Here is an 11,149-nt window from a genome sequence, read left to right as displayed (position 1 = left end):
AGAGTTGTCCAGAGTATTTTTTAACAATCATTTGTATTTCTGTGGGGTCTGTTGTTATTTCGCCTCTATCATTTCTGATTTTGTTTATTTGGGTCCTCTCTCTTTGCTTCTAGGTGAGCCTGGCTAGAGGTTCATCAATCTTGTTTATCCTTTCAAAGAACCAGCTCTTGGTTTCATTGATTTTATGTATTATTATTATTATTATTATTATTATTATTATTATTATTGGTCTCTGTCATTTACTTCTGCTCTAATCTTTATTATCTCCTTCCTTATGCTCACTCTGGGGTTTTCTTGTTGCTCTCTTTCTAATTCTTTGAGTTGTAGAGTTAGATGATTTACTGCCATTTTTTCTTGTTTTTTGAGATAGGCTTGTAGAGCTATAAACTTCCCTCTCAGGACTGCTTTCATTGTGTCCCATAGGTTTTGGGTTGTTGTGTTTTCATTGTCATTATTTTACAGGATGGTTTTAATTTCTTCTTTGATTTTTTTTAATTAAATCTTTATTGTTCAGATTATTACATTTGTTCCTCTTTTTTCCCCCCCATAACTCCCCTCCTCCCAGTTCCCGCCCCACCCTCTGCCCTCACTCCCCACCCACTGTCCTCATCCATAGGTGCACAATTTTTGTCCAGTCTCTTCCCGCATCTCCCACACCTCTTTCCCCACCAAGAATAGTCAGTCCATTCCCTTTCTATGTCCCTGATTCTATTATGATCACCAGATCATTTGTTCACTTGATTCTTAGATTCACTTGTTGATAGATGCATGTTTGTTGTTCGTAATTTGTATCTTTACCTTTTTCTTCTTCTTCCTCTTCTTAAAGGATACCTTTCAGCATTTCATATAATACTGGTTTGGTGGTGATGAACTTCTTTAGCTTTTCCTTATCTGTGAAGCTCTTTATCTGACCTTCAATTCTGAATGATAGCTTTGCTGGATAAAGTAATCTTGGGTGTAGGTTCTTGGTATTCATCACTTTGAATATTTCTTGCCATTCCCTTCTGGCCTGCATAGTTTCTGTTCAGAAATCAGCTGACAGTCGTATGGGTATTCCCTTGTAGGTAACTGAGTTTCTTTCTCTTGCTGCTTTTAGGATTTTCTCTTTGTCTTTTGCTCTTGGCATTTTAATTATGATGTGTCTTGGTGTGGTCCTCTTTGGATTCCTTTTGTTTGGTGTTCTCTGCGCTTCCTGGACCTGTAAGTCTATTTCTTTCACCAGGTAGGGGAAGTTTTCTGTCATTATTTCTTCAAATAGGTTTTCAGTATCTTGCTCTCTCTCATCTTCTGGCACCCCTATAATTCTGATGTTGGTACGCTTGAAGCTGTCCCAGAAGCTCCTTACACTATCTTCGTATTTTCGGATTCTTTTTTCATTTTGCTTTTCCATTTGGGTGTTTTTTGCTTCTTCGCATTTCAAATCTTTGACTTGATTCTTGCGCTCCTCTGGTGTGCTGTTGGGAGTCTGTATAATATTCTTTATTTCAGTCAGTGTATGCTTAATTTCTAGTTGGTTCTTTATCATAACATCGAGGGTCTCATTAGATTTCTTGTAGATCTCATTAAGTTTATCGGCAGCTTCTAGACAGTTTTTGAGAGACCTTAAAAGTGTGGTTCTGAACTCTGTATCTTCCATTGACAATTTTGTCCTGTTTCTTTGTCTCCGCATTTTTTTATGCTTTCTTGGTGCACCCCCTAGTGGTCTTTGTGCGCAGTCTTGTTGTAGTTAAGCCTTGATTGTTGTAATTAATACTGGGGGGATTTGACCTCCAGGCCAACTGGCTGTGAGAGTCAGCTGTGTCTGCAGTGGGAAAACTTCTGTCCTCTGGGGAGGTGCTAATCTAGCCTTTGCCTGAGGCTATCTGGCTAATGGCTCTGTGTAGGGCTTGGGCAGGGCGGGTCGCACGGGATCAAACAGGGCAGGCGGAGCGAGCAGTTATGGCTCCTCTCAGTTCCGTCCCTAGGGGCTCTGCCTCACAGAGTCCCAGCAACTGCTGCAAACCTCGGAGAGAAAGCTGCCTTCAAGTTCCGACTGAAGCCAGACAGTCCCGCTTCTCCCGTTTGAGTCTGGGTCCCTAGAGACTCGCCCGGATCTGGAGCTCAGAGTCTGAAACTCCCTCCCGATTGAAAACAACAACCGCGCCCTCCGCCGCCAGCCCGCTTCGCGAGCACTCCGCACCTGAGTATTTCACTTCAGCACTGCGCCTCCTCTGAGTCTGGGTATGATATTCTCTTTCCTCCTAGTTGTAGAATTTCCACTCAGCCAGCCTTCCTGTGGTTCTGGATGATGTCCGTTCAGTCTTTTAGGTGTACCCTTGAATTGGTTGTTCGAGGCAGCAATCTCCGGCGTTAACCTATGCCGCCATCTTGGTTCTCCTCTCCTCTTCTTTGATTTCATTGGTAACCCAATCAATATTTAATAACATGCTATTCAACTTCCAAGTGTTTGAGTATTTTGGGTTGTTTTTATTGTTGTTTATTTCTAATATTATGCCATCGTGGTCTGAGAAGATGCTTGGTATGATTTCAATCTTCTTGAATTTGGGAAGACTTTGTTTGTGACCCAATATGTGGTCTATTTTTGAAAATGTCCCATGAGCACTTGAGAAGAATGTATATTCCATGGCTTTGGGGTGAAATGTTCTGAAGATGTCAATTAAGTCCATCTGATCTAGTGAGTCATTTGGGATTGCTGTTCCTTTGCTGATTTTTTGTCTAGAGGATTTATCCAGTGATGTCAGTGGTGTATTAAAGTCCCCTACTACGATTGTATTGTTGTCGATCTCTCCCTTGATATCTTCCAGGAGTTTTTTTTTTTATGTATTTGGGTGCTCCTGCATTGGGTGCATATATGTTTATCAGGGTTATATCCTCTTGTTGTATTGATCCCTTTAGTATTATGAAGTGGCCTTCCTTATCTCTTGTTATGGCCTTCACTTTGAGGTCTATTTTGTCAGATGTAAATATTGCTACCCCAGCCTTTTTTTTTTTTCGATTTGCCTGAAAGATATTTTTCCATCCCTTCACTCAGTCTGTGTGAGTCCCTTATTCTGAGGTGGATCTCTTATAGACAGTGAATATATGGGTCATGTTTTTTTTATCCAATCAGCCACTCAATGTCTTTTGATTGGAGCATTTAATCCATTTACGTTTAAAGTTATTTTTGAAAGGTACTTGTTTGTAGCCATTTCTATTTTTTGTGCCTGTTTTCTTTCTTAGCTTTTTATTTCTTCTTTATACACAAGTCCCTTCAGCATTTCTTGCATTGCCGGCTTGGTGGTGATAAACTCCCTTAGCCTTTATTTTGTCTGTGAAGCTTATTTCCCCTTCAATTTTGAATGATAACCTTGCTGGATAGAGTATTCTTGGATTCAGTCCTTTGCTTTGCATCACTTTGTAAATTTCTGTCCATTCTTTTCTGGCCTGATGTGTTTCTGTTGAGAAATTATTTGATAATCTAATGGGAGATCCCTTGTATGTAGCTTTCCGTCTCTCTCTTGCAGCCTGTAAGATTCTCTCTTTGTCCTGAACACATGCCATGGTAATTATGATGTGCCTTGATTTGGGTCTTTTCGGGTTCACCTTGTTTGGGACTCTCTGTGCTTGTGTGACTTTTTTCTTTGCCACCTCAGGGAAGTTTTCTGATGTTATTTCTTCAAATCGGTTTTCTAACCCCTTGTTCCTCTTTCTGTTGTTCTGGCACCCCTATTATTCGTATGTTGTTTCGTCTCATGTTGTCCCATAGAGCTCTTAGGCTCTCCTCCTGTCTTTTAATTTTTTTCTCCAATTGCAGTTCAGTTGTGTTTTGCTTCCCTGTCTTCTAATTCACTAATTTGGTCCGCCGTTTCTCCTAGTCTACTGTTGAAACTTTCCATGGTGTTTTTTATTGCAGCTATATCACTCTTCATTTCTTCTTGGTTCTTACCTAAGTTATTGATTTTTTCATTCATTTCTTTTTGATTCTTACATGAGTTGTTGATTTTTTCATCTGTTTCTTCTTGATTCTTGCATAAGTTGTTGATTTTTTTCCTCCATCTGGTTTATGCACTCTAGGACCCGTAATCTGAATTCCTTTTCTGTCATGTTGCATGCCTCTGCTTCACTTAGCTGCTTTTCTGGCGAGTCCTCCTTTTCTTTCCTTTGGGGGTTTCTTTGTCTACCCATGTTTGATCTCACTGACATATCTAGATATTGAGTCATTCAGTGGCTGCTCCTTGGGTGGCAGTGGCTCCTCGAGCTGCGGTTGCTCCTCGGACGGTTGTGGTAGCAGCTGCTCTTCAGTTGGCAGCAGCTCTTCTGGGGATTGCCGTTCACAGCTGTGGTGACTCCTCTGAACTTTAAACGTAAACATCACAGGGCAAGATTGGCTCTAAGAAAAGAAACAGAATAAATTATCTCCTCCAGAAGGACCTGAGGCTCGGACAGGACCAGAGATCATGGCATCTAAAGAGGCCTGGAAGATCCAGCGGGAAGAGAACTGTAACCCATCCCTGGAGAAGACGGGTAAGGGCCTCACTCTTTCGTGGTTCCTTCTTGTGCTTCTGACTCCTCACCCCTTGTCCCCAGGGGCTCTGGCTGAGTGCTGGCACAGAGCAGGGCACACCTAGCACCCAGATTCTGCTGGAGACACACTGTCACTAGTGGAAGGAAAGGCCTTGCGTACTGTCCCCTGAGACACAGAAAGATCCAGATGTTTCCTTGCATTCGAGCTGACTGAGCCCTATGGGTGCACGTGCATAGCTTCTTTCTATAAAGGGAAGAAGGGGGTGTGCATGACTGCTCCCAGGCCTGAGGCATTGAGTTCCAGGGCCGGCAACACCAAGGCATGGAAGCGTGAGAGAAGGTCCTAGCAGGAGTCGCAGGCCAAGGCAATGACCTCAGAATAACCTCCTGACAGCTTGGGGTTAGTCAAGGAGGCCTTAGTTTAACTGCTTTAATATCTGTTCCAACACATGGGCAGCCCACACGCTGCCCAAGAAGGGCAGACACACGTGTGTCATTACCTACAAGTAAAAGCTGCCTCCACTGTGACCTGCAGCTCAGGGGCCTGAACCTCTATATATGAAATCCATAGGCTTTATGATAATGACCTTGACTGCAGTAATGGCTGACTTCCTCATTTTGGTAACAGTCAGAAATGCCTCTGAAAGCAAAGATAATGACAAAGGTCACAATCTGAAGCCACTGTGGAAAGCAGAATTACAGTAAGAAAAGAATCCTGTATTTATAGAATTAAAGTTGTATATCCTTATACATGGATGAATGTCATTTTGAACCTTCATTGGTCATATCTGGTATTTGGTTTAACTCTGACACAAAAAACGGTGATCACTTCATTTAAATTATGTAGTTCTAAGGTTCTATAATTCCATGCTCCATTTATTTTTTTCTCAAATTTGGCGAGAGTAGCTTGCTGAACAGGGACTTTTTCTGAAGAAGCACCTGCAGGTCTACAAGGCCATGCCCTCAGGACTTCCACCCCACCCTGTCCTGTCCTGCCAGAAGCCCTAGGAATGATGTAGAATGGTGATGCTGAGTTAAGGCAGAACCGGTGCTGACTTCACTGCACCCCTCGCGTTTGCAGGCAGCAATTTGGAGCAAAGGATGCGTGCGGTCCAGGAGGAAAAGGTGAAGGTGAACATCGGCCAAAAAGGAAACATAACATCCATTGAAATATCTCAAAAGACCTTCATGGAGGGAACATCCAGGAGCAAAGGTTCCAAGGCTGGAGCGAGCCTGATGGGCACAGTTTCGAGACCTGCCATCGCTGACTGAAGATGGGTGCCATGCCCAGGCACGCAGGCTGGCTCCTCCTGTGCTCAGAAGTGGGTGGGGATCCCAGACTTCCCACACTCTGTCTTCCACTCACTAACTCCAGTGCAAGTGCCCAGCCTTGATTTTTGTACTCAATAAATGTTAGTGATTCGTATCTATGCCCTTCTCTTGAAGGGAGAACAGAGCAAAGTGTTTCTGACTGATGGCAAAGCCAAGGGGATGGGGGAGAGCCTCGCCTGGAGTGAGGCCCTCAGTCTGGGGCATCAGCATCCTGGGTAGGGGGTGACAGGTAAGGCCTACAGCCTGCGGGGGGCGGCCCTCAGCCAGGGGTATCACCAACCTGGGGTGGGGAGGCCCTCAGCCTGGGGCATCACCAGCCTGGTGGGCGGGAGGAAGAGTCTCGCCTGGGAATGAGGACCCTGAGTTCAGGGCAGTCTGTGACATCACCAGCTCAGGACACAGGAGTCACGTGGTCTCTCAGAATGTAGTTCAGTCCTCTTTACGAGACCATTGGACTAGATGGTCCCTACACCCCCATCCCGGTGCCAGATTCCATGGTCAGTGAACAGCATGCAGTGACTCCGTTAAGTGCCATGCTGTGTGTCACAGCAGCTGTGATGGCAGAGGTGGAAAGGGAGTGACCTCTGAACCCCTCAGCATGCTGCCTCACGGCTGTGACTGCACTAACACTCAGGAAATTCTGAACCAGGAGCCCCGCATGTGCATTTTACACAGGCCCTGTTCCTGTGAGCCCGCGGGGACTAACTGTAACAGCCATTTTCCCATGAGCAGCTAGAGCCTGGCAGAATGCCAGCCCTGGTGCCTGCAAATGGGGCAGGGTGGGAAAGATGCTGTCTGAGGAGGCACTTCCAAGGAGTATGAAATGCTCTTGACCCTCTGCTGCCACTTGCTGTTTCTCAACCCTAGGATGAGACTGCCACCTGATGGTCATGGACATGAGCTCTTTGAAGGCCTCTGGGGCAGGTGCCTTTCAGTAGGAGGAGTCCAGAAGGGCTGGGCATGCTGCATTGGGCAGTTGGCAATACTTGGCAAAGGCTTCCTCATGCCAACCTCCAAACTAAACAGAAGCAACGCAAAAACTCCTTCTCTGTCCTCCTGAACAAACCCCAAAGTGGCTTTCGTTGGTTTTATAACAGCACTGTGTGTCAGGCATCAAGTATTCAATACTAAATGCCACTGGTAAGATAGTTATTAAGATTGTCATCAACAGATTCACTGGGTCTGTGTGTGCAGGATGACACTCATTCTGAGTGTGCTGACGTGCAGGGTAACACTCGTTCTGCGTGTGCTGACGTGCAGGGTGACTCTCAGCGTGTACTGACATGCAAGGTGATGTATACTTATGAACACTAGGTTCAACAACCACCTTCAGGCTACTAGTTGGAAGAGACGTTACAATCAGCAGGCAGAGTCAGCAGGAAGTGGCAGAAGTTGAAAAATGTAGGGCCATGGTGCAAATTATCAGAAGAGTGTTCTGAGGGCTTCTCTGGTCCCTCCCCACTCCCACTGAGAACTCCGTGAAAGTCTTGCCTTTGGTGTCATCCAGATCACCAGGAAGAGAAGAGGGAAGGCAAGTCCTGCCCAGTAGTAAGTGGGCAGGACTCCTGTGTGGGGAGGAGCAGTGGAGCCTGGGGAGGGAGGAAGCTCTCCTGGACCTCTGCCCAGTCACAAGGTCACGTCCTAGAGGACAGTGGTATAAGGCGTTTTATTCAGACAGTTCTGCTCCACGGCCCACACTCAACACAGGAAGCACCTGGAGCCAGAGAACTGTGCTCTCCCTCTTTCACAAAGAAACATACACAAAGTGCTTCAGTTCAAGGAGTATGTGCTTACTACCATTTCTTGGTTTTCCTTTAGATAAATTTTTTTACCTTGTCTTCTAACTCACCGATTCAGTCCTCAGTTTCTTCAGAACTACTGTTGAAACCTTCTATTGTGTTATCACAGCTATGTCATTCTTCATTTCCTCTTGATTCTTACTCATGTTGGTGAAATTCTCATTTCGTTCCTTATAATTCTCATTGAGCTGCATGCATTTTTCATCCAGATGTTTGAACATCCATATAACCATTATTCTGACAAATTACTTGCCTTCATTTCATTTAGTTACTTTTCTGGCAATTCCTCCTTTTCTTTCCTTTGGGAATTGTTTCTTTGTTCCCCCATTTTTGCTGTCCTGTTGTAATCATTTCTATGTATTTTTTTTTAAAAGAAGATATCAAGATAATAAGGATATCAAAGGACAAATATGACCCAGAATGTCTTTGTTTCAACATGTACTTGGACAGAAAAACTGGAATGAGGATGGCCCTTACTTCACACCTAGGCCCCTGAGTGTGCCTCCTGTGTGCCCCCAGCACAGAGGGCTCGCCAGTATCACACCAGCACTCTGGACCCAGTGGGTTCACTTGCCACCTGCAGGCCGTGAGGTCTCCAAGACCAGGATGGTCTGAGTTCTGTGCACCCATATCCCTCTCACACACAGCAAACATTAATCATTGTAGCTGGATGATACCTGGCCCTGTGGGCAGCCAGGCAGCCTTCCCACTTGTGTTCTGGGGCTTACACAAAGATAACCCTGTGCTGGTCAGCTTGCCCTGCTCCAGCTAATCTGAACTCAGGGATGGATGACACAGACCTGTTGTCCCCATAGAGCTTCGAATCCAGCCTAGGACAGAATCTGGAGGTAGAAACGAACAGAAACCACTGTGATAGGTGTTACCAGGAAGTGGCCAAAGCTCTCACAGACTCCTGCAGCATCTAAACTCATGTTTCCATGGGCCTCCTTCCCCACATGCTGGTTATGTGGCCTCCCTGAGTTATAGGAGGCCTGTTGCACACTCTATAAGGATGTGTTCTTTCCATCCTTATTTTAATTAGTAACCAGACATGAAAAGGCTGGTTCCCAGGACTTAAAATATCGTCAAAATACAAATTGGCTCCAAAATACAAAGAGAGCATTGTCAACTATAAATAAGTGTTTTATCCACAGAACACAGCACTAGCTGAGATGAAGTTCAGTCCACCTTGCCCACTTTTATGATGTCTGTAATGAGCAGACGTTGAAATGCCTCTTAAAAATCAATGCGTGTTAATGCTCACGGACCACACGAGAACCAGCACTGCAACCCTCACTTAACAGATGGGGAAACTAAATAAGAGGGGTTATGGAACTTGGACAACATGACAGTCAAGAAGTGGCTGATCTAGGACTGGAACCGAAGCAGTCTGGCTCACTGTCCCCACAGCCCTGTGCCGTCTGACACCCATTATCTATGGATGCTGATCCAGGCTCACTGTCCCCACAGCCCTGTGCCATCTGACATCCATTATCAGTGGGTGCTGATCCAGGCTCACTGCCCCCACAGCACTGTGCCATCTGACACCCATTATCTATGGGTGCTGATCCAGGCTCAGGCTGCCAGGTGTAGGGAGAGCAGAGGACGCGATGTATAAGCCCAGCCTCTTGCTTGCTGGGAGCTGGGATTTGTGTAGGACTCTTTAGTGAGGTGGCAACATTGATACTTTATAAAGTTTACTTTTCCCACTTTCTAAAGTTCATGCATGACCTGTCCAGTCATTGAGGCTGCTGAGCAAAGGAGCATGGATTCTGGGGCTGCTGGGTACAACTCCATGTCTGTTAGTCTGGTGGTTACAGTGCCATTCAAGTTCCTGCTTTCTTACCGACCTTCTGTCTGGATGTTGCACCCATTACTGACAGCGGGTGTTGAACTTTCAACTGTTACTGCAGAACTGTCTATTCTCCCTCGATTCTGTCCACGTCTTCTTCATGTCACTGACTCAGTGTTGGCTCAGATCTGCAAGCCTCTGACTGTGCCGAGTCCTGACAACTGCTCGGGACAGTCCCAACTCATTCCCCAGGTCTCCGTGGAGGGATGAGGCGTGGAGCTGCCTTCTCCACCATTCCAAACCTTGGTCTCCCAAGGACCTTCGGACACAGAGGTCACCGGGCTGGAAGGGAAAGTAAGTCTGTTCCCTCCCGGGGACATTTATAGGTGTGGGCGTCAAATCTTCCTCAGGGGTCAGAGCTCCATGAAGGGCAGGTTGACGAGCAGTCACCCTCACAGCAATCCCACACTGACGCCCCTCCTGCTCTGATCCCACGTCAGAAATCACTAAGGAGGAGCTTTGGCGCAGGTGGCCTCATTTATTTCCTAACTTGCTTTCAAAAACCTTCCTCCCCAACTTCTAGTTAATGTATTTTCTTTGAGAAAGTTTAGAAAATATGAAAAAGCACAGCAATAAAACGATCTGCGATCCCATTTCCTGAGGTAACTGCTGTTAGCATGCTGATATCTCCCACACTCAAAACAATGCCCAACTCTGGTGAGTGTCTGGTGGGTGGCAGGACCACCTGGCATCCACTCAGTTCACACTGTTATTCCAGATGGCGCCTATGGAACCGGCACACCCTCACCTAGAAGCTTGTTTCAATCACTTCATGAGAGCAGATGGGCCCCGTGCTGACTCACCTGCAGTCTCCACCCGCTGAGACTGTCCCTCCGCCTTCCAATAAAACAAAAGCTGGTTGCTTGCTCTGCTGATGAGGATGAAGATATTTTAAGGTTGTGGGTTCCACCATCTTTGTCATCTATGTCTGCCTGTCAATTAAGTGACCTTGGCCCCTTTGAGTTGTTTTTAATCCTTAAAAAGCAGAGGAATGTCTCCTTTATTTTAAAATGAAATCTCCTATGAACCCTGCACCATGAAATAAAGGAGACCGAGCTCCACTGCGGAGGCCCCTGCGTGTGTGAGCGGCAGGTGGAGAGGCCCTTCATTCACAGCCTGTCCCGCGTGGCCCTCCCCGCACCCAGGCGGATGCACACCCTCGGGCTCCGGGCCAGGCTGCTGGCCACACACCACTGTGCTGTGGTGGAGACCGGTCCTGCTGAGGCTGGAGGACATGGCCTCTGGGTCTCCCGGGGCTGCTCAGCGCCAGCACTCTGAGACTGCTTCCTGGGATTAAAGAGGAGCCATCCACGGGGGCGTGGCTCGTGCGTGTCCCTCACCAGTACCTGGAGGAGCCTGACAGGGAGGGACCATTTCACTACTCTGCCAGGAAGAGATCATCAAGTACTTTGTGAACAGGACTGTGTTGGTGGTCGCTGAAAACAACCATATCTCAGGCCACCCCAGCATCCTTAGGCCCCTCCGTCCGTTTCCTCCTCCATCATTACTGCTTCCAGCCCCCGTGACAGTTCTCTTTAGAGCTGGGCAGTTGTCACCAATGCTGTTGGTGCAACAAAATATAACTGAATAAATCCTGGATTTCTTCCCTGTTCAAGGTACTGCGGGAGGGACTGTGGAGGCTGGGAAGATGGTAAAGAAGATA

Source organism: Myotis daubentonii, chromosome 5, assembly GCF_963259705.1.
Source record: "Myotis daubentonii chromosome 5, mMyoDau2.1, whole genome shotgun sequence".
NCBI lineage: Eukaryota > Metazoa > Chordata > Mammalia > Chiroptera > Vespertilionidae > Myotis > Myotis daubentonii.
The sequence above is the reverse complement of the archived record's forward strand: the minus strand, read 5'-3'. Positions refer to the sequence as shown.